This window comes from Garra rufa, chromosome 14 (assembly GCF_049309525.1).
Source record: "Garra rufa chromosome 14, GarRuf1.0, whole genome shotgun sequence".
NCBI classification, from domain to species: domain Eukaryota; kingdom Metazoa; phylum Chordata; class Actinopteri; order Cypriniformes; family Cyprinidae; genus Garra; species Garra rufa.
The window spans coordinates 27,942,516-27,948,515 of NC_133374.1; the positions used below are offsets into that span (position 1 = coordinate 27,942,516).

The following is a 6,000-nucleotide window of genomic DNA, read 5'->3' on the forward strand; positions in this document are numbered from 1 at the left end:
TTTGGGTAGCCCGACTGGAAAACGCAATATCCTTGGGACGTCGGGCTAGCGATTTTGCGAGCCCTGTATTGAAAATTTTTTTGATTGATATTTAGACTCCTATCTGATTTTGTATATTTAAAAAAAAAAATGTCTTTTTTATTTGGGCTAGTTAAATAAATTTTCGGGCTACCAAAATCTGAAGAGTACCTACCCTAAAGGCTATCAGAGATTTTGAAATGTTGCGAGTCCTGAGGAGGAAAAACCGGTAAAAATTGCCCTGAAGGTGATTCTAATGATATTTTTCTTCTGTGTCGTTATTGTCAAAGTTGTGGTTTGATCTTTTCTATTCTCATAGAAATAGTAGTTATCAGAAGCTAGAGATTGCGGTTTAAAAAGTTGTAAATATGGATATTTTTCTTACACAAACGTATTGCCTCGCTTTAGAAGGCCCCCCTGAGCTGTGTGGGTTTTTTGGGGGGGTCACTTTTTTGGGCTTCAAAATCTCAACAGCCATTCCCTGCCATTATAAAGTTTGAAAGAGCCAGGGCATTTTTCAATATAACTCTGATTGTATTCGCCTGAAAGACTGAAAGATTAAAGTCATATACACCTAGGACGGCTTGATGATGAATAAATTATGGGATACTTTTCATTTTTTGGCGAATTATCGCTTTAACACTGCAACTGAGGGTTAGCATCATGAAAAGGCAGCTTATTTTCTTAGTAAACACACAAAAAACTTTTTGTTAGCGAACACACAAAATTAGTCACATTAGAGAAAATGTGCAGGCTAAAAAAGGTATTTCTCATTTTTTATTAATATAACAATGTTAAAATCACAACTCAGGCACTTGTGAAATCTCCTATTGAAAATGAGTGGACAAACAAAACTCCTTGTGTCATAAAAAACCTTTAATCCATCTGTAAACAGATTGTAAGGAGGGGCGTCGCTGGGAATACTGGGGCCTGTGCACTGGGTTTGCGATCGCAATAATACTTTTGGGGTGGGAGGGGATGAGGCGAGACATTTCACAATCGCAACATCATGGTCTGGGGGGTGGGGGGCTTGACTTGTTCGCGATGGGTTTTACTCTGTTCCACTATTACCCCCTGTCTGATGCCCCTGGTTGTAAGACATAACCTGCAGCAACCAGGAGAATCAATCAGTGCATTTGTTTCATCATTAGATAATGTACAGTACTTTGCAGAACTACTAATACATCCAATGTCTCACCATCAATAAAAGGTAGGTCCATGTGACGACTCCTAGTTGGTTGTCGGTGTTTACTGGAGCCAGTATAACAGACACAGTCACTGCAACAGTCACTGGCAGCATTTGACGAGATGCCCAAGCTGAGAACAGATAATGTGGTTTCTATACAAATAAATGTTCATTACAAATAAATAAGGACTAGACATACACTTGACTTTTTAAGAGTTCATTGGATGACGTTTCTCAAATCATTATAGAATGAACAGATAAATAATTGAAAATCTTACTATAATTCCAATGGACTCCAGCACTTAAGCCATTTCCATGTCTGTTGCAAATAGAAAAAAAAAACATAAGTTTGTCACAAATGAATGCTTTGCAGTGAATGGGTGCCGTCAGAACGAGAGTCTAAACAGCTGATAAAAACATCACAATAATCCACAAGTAATTATTTATAAGTTTATAAGTAACAAATCTATCAAGTATTAAATCCATCATAAATTTCTTAGTATCTGTTCTGATGAAGAAACAAACTCAACTTAAAAATTTGAGAACAGTTTGCAATGCGTGATGGTGCTATGGTGGTTAATAGAGTAGCCTGCGTCATATACATTTCTTTCTAATAATTTCATAGACTTACCTTGATGGCATACTTCCTCGGGTCACGCTATAGGTTTTGTCTCCAAACACCACCACACCATTACATCCATATGGATTGTCTTGACACTGAACGGGCAACTTTAACAAAACACAAACACACAAAGCCTTTAAATTCGCAGCCTATGGAATTTGGGTTTGTTTTTCAGTACTTATGTAATAACTGTGTAGCACATTGAAAGCAATGGCTATGTCATTAAATTGATGTTACATGTGTTCTCTTGGACTTTATGTTCACAGTAACATTAACTGCAAAATTTTGCAGGCAAAAAAGTAAATTTGGCTGTTGTCAATAGTATAGCTATGTATTGGCGCTTTTCCACTACACAGTACCAGCTCGCCTCAGCTCGCCTCAGCTCGCCTCAGCTCGCCTCGGCTCGACTCGACTCGGCTCTGTTTGGTTTTCCACTGTGTAAAAGTTGTACCTGTACCGGCTTCCAGGTACTTTTTTTCGTACCACCTCCGGCGAGGTTCCAAGCGAGCTGAGGCGAGCTAAGGCGATACTAAAATGTGACGTGAAAACACAGCAGACTGCTGATTGGTCAGAGAGAATCGTCACTATTCACTGCGTCATCATTGCACGCGCCAGCAATAGTATCCAGAATAACCCCGCCATTTTTAAAAAGTTTGGCCAGAGATTGCGTGACATATCCAATCCATTACATATTATGGCAACTCGGAAGAATACGCCGTGGTCAAACGAGGAGGTGCAGACAGCGGGTGTGTGTCGCGTAGAAGATTACATCACGGCAGTTTCTTGCAGCGTCGCTATGACAACCAGGTACTATTGTGGAGGTACAGGTACAACTTTTACACAGTGGAAAACCAAACAGAGCCGAGTCGAGCCGAGTCGAGTCGAGCCGAGGCGAGCCGAGTCGAGCTGGTACAGTGTAGTGGAAAAGCGCCATATGATGCACCAGTCACACAAAAGCCAAACAGGTTTTTGTTGGTTGGCACAGTGAATTCACATGACCAACTTGAACACATTGTGATATCTGCCTGGATTCCTATTGAAATAACTGGATTTTGCGTCTAAACATTCGCTAAACAATGGTAAATGTAACACACACTAAGACTATAATGGCAACAAATACAGTTGAGGTCAAAAGTTTACATACACCTTGCAGAATCTGCAAAATGTGAATTATTTTACCAAAATAAAAGGGATCATACAAAATGCATGTTATTTTTTATTTAGTACTGACCTGAATAACATATATCAGATAAAAGATGTTTACATATAGTCCACAAGAGTAAATAAGAGTAAATTTAAAAAAGTTTACATACACTTACATAAAGCAGTTTTGACCTCTGTAATAAGGTATTACACATAATAATAACAACACAGACATATTTAAAACGATTGATTAAAGGCAGATATTTAAAAATGAATTGCTCTGAAAAATGACATACAGTATAGCCAAAACCTCTTAATATTTGAGGCCCTGTTATCACAGATAATTTTTGTGCATGCAATGTTAGTGACATCATCCAAGATATCATAGCATAAATAAACGAACAATCATGAGTGGATAATAAAAAATAAAATTAGAACCTTACAAAATTGAATTGTCATTTTCTTAAAAAGGCCTGTTTTGCCATCTAAAAATACTCTAATGCTATGTTTTAAAAGTATGTACACTGGGATACTTCACTACTGTACAGAAGTAAAAAAGAGAAAGAAATTAAACAGATGGAATGATCTTTGTGAAGGTTTGATGATTATTAACAATACTTTTGCACTAGCTTTTTATACAGGTGGTTAGTAGAGTGGATCCCCAGTCATAACATTGGTTTTGTAAATCTGGAAAGACTCAACTCGCTATTTGATATTTAATGCAGTGTGACTTTCGTCTTGACTACAACACACAAAATCAGGCCTGAGAAGCAGCAGTAGAAAAATCAAGCATATAAACCAATTGACATCACTATAATAATTTCAAACGTACTAAAACGTATCAACTCAGATGGCCATGCGTATGGCCGTACGCCATGTGAGACACTAAAAACGGCAGTAAAAGACACTTCATTTCTTTACATGCATTTAAGAAAAGATTTTCAACAGGCCTACTCTTCTTCTACCTATTTTGGTAAAAAAAACTTTTAGGACTACATGGTTGTAATAAAATGTTACCCTGTCGGTTTGCACGCTTGCGAACGCCATCGCTGCACTATGCGGAAGTGCTTTAGGACTACATGGCACCATTTAGCACCATGACGTCAGACGTATTGGGGCGCCCAAATTTAACTTTTTACTTACGTCTACAGATGACATTATATTCATTGTTTTTCAACACAAAGGAAATCCATGTTATCTTCTCATATTCTAATGAAACTTAACTGAAAATTATTAAGAAGTATTTGCAGTTGACTTTTCTCCTACCTTTTTTGTCACGCCGTACGTCTGGAAGTTCCTGTTTTTGAAAATTCCTGTTTAATAGTTTTGTTTTATAACTGTACATAACAGAATTTCTTTTCTCTTGTAAACTTGTAAAAAGTTCAATCGCTTTTATAAAGTTTAAGTCATTCATGTCTATTTAGAATAGATCCTCGTTCTGTGCTGGTCTTCCCAGTTCCTCTTTTTGTGGAGTAGAGTTTGTGGATGCATCCTTTCTGAATTACAGGAAAAACTATTTCCTCAATCAGCCGGCTGTGATCTTTAACTCCTTATATCCAACTAGTGTAAAATAAACCCAGTCAAATTTCCAGTACGCTTTCAGTCTGATGACTGTCATTTCTGCAAATAAAAGGGCTAGGACTCTTCCTGCTTTTGTTCCTGTGTCAAAACCATTTTGGCATGGTTTTGGTTATGACCAATGAACTGAAGGCATTACAGCTGACTTGTTATGATCTGTAACACACTCCATGCTGATCTTTGCACATTTACTACAGACATTTCTTCTCTATTACAAATATTCTTATATAATGTTTGAAAATGCAGACCTATAATCATCAAATAATGATTTAAAAACTAGTTAGTGTAGCTTGGAGTGAGTGTTGCTCACTTAGTTCTTTTAGTTAGTTACACTTAGATTTCAAATGCCACCCAACTCAACATCAATATGGCCTACAGTACATTCTTCAAATCCACCACAAACCAAAAGCATTATGACTGTTGATGTTAAAAATAAAAAACCTTTTAGAAGTCAATGCATGTGATTTTAAGCTAAACATATTGTAGGACTGCAAATGTGTTTGCAGAAACTTGTAAGACTTGTAAGGTCCATTAGATGTATTTATTTTTTTACTCCTGAGGTCATTGTGAGAGATAGCTGAGAGGTTAAAACAGCCGACTCCAGAGCTTAGGGGAGAGAGGAAGCATACAGACATGAGGAGACAATAAAAACAGAAAGCTTTCTTCCCTCACTTTTAATAAATGATCATCACTCATCACCTCCACTGGATTTTAAGTGTGTTTTTATACTTTGCAGAGTCTTTATAGTTTGCTGGCACTTTATATCCCTGAAAGCACACGTACATCACGGAGACGTCTTTTTGATGTCTGTGTTTACATCTGCAAAATGTATTTATTGGAGTGTTTGCGCTAAACATATCTGCAATACATCTATAGGACGTCTCCAGGTGTCAAATAGACATCTATTAGATGTCTTTAAGATGTTTATGGTTCTTCAGAAAAGTCTTTCAGGTCCCACTGTATTTTTGTGTATTTGAACCCTTTCCAACAATAACGGTATGATTTTGAGATCCATCTTTTCACACTGAGGACAACTGAGGGACTCATATGCAACTATTAGAGTAGGTTCAAACGCTCACTGATGCTCCAAACACGATGCATTAAGGGGGGTGAAAACCTTTTGAATTTAAAAATCAGGCTAAATGTAACTTATTTTGTCTTTTGGGAAAGACGTAAGTGTCTTCTGTATCTTCTGAAGGGCAGTACTAAATGAAAAAATAAGATATTCAGGCAAAATAAGAAAATTCGTACACATCTTCATTCTGTTAAAAAGTTTATACCTCTGCCTCTTAATGCTCTGTGTTTCCTTTTGGAGTGAGCGTTTGAACCATCTGTAATAGCTGCAGCTGTGGACCATTCAGGTAACAACACAGTATAAAGAAATAAGTGTATGTAAACATTTTAAAGGGGTTATTTAATAAATTCAACTATTATTTTTCTCATGGACTATATG

General features: G+C 37.1%; 1 long non-coding RNA gene across 1 annotated transcript; it reads right to left on the reverse strand.

The window, feature by feature from the left end:
• Nucleotides 1-781: 781 nt before the first annotated feature.
• On the reverse strand, nt 782-1,525 carry LOC141284283 (uncharacterized). Its single transcript, XR_012338399.1, has 3 exons — nt 1,483-1,525; nt 1,217-1,335; nt 782-1,123 (listed from the first exon to the last, which is right to left on the reverse strand). It is a non-coding gene; the product is annotated as an uncharacterized lncRNA (long non-coding RNA).
• Nucleotides 1,526-6,000: the final 4,475 nt, after the last annotated feature.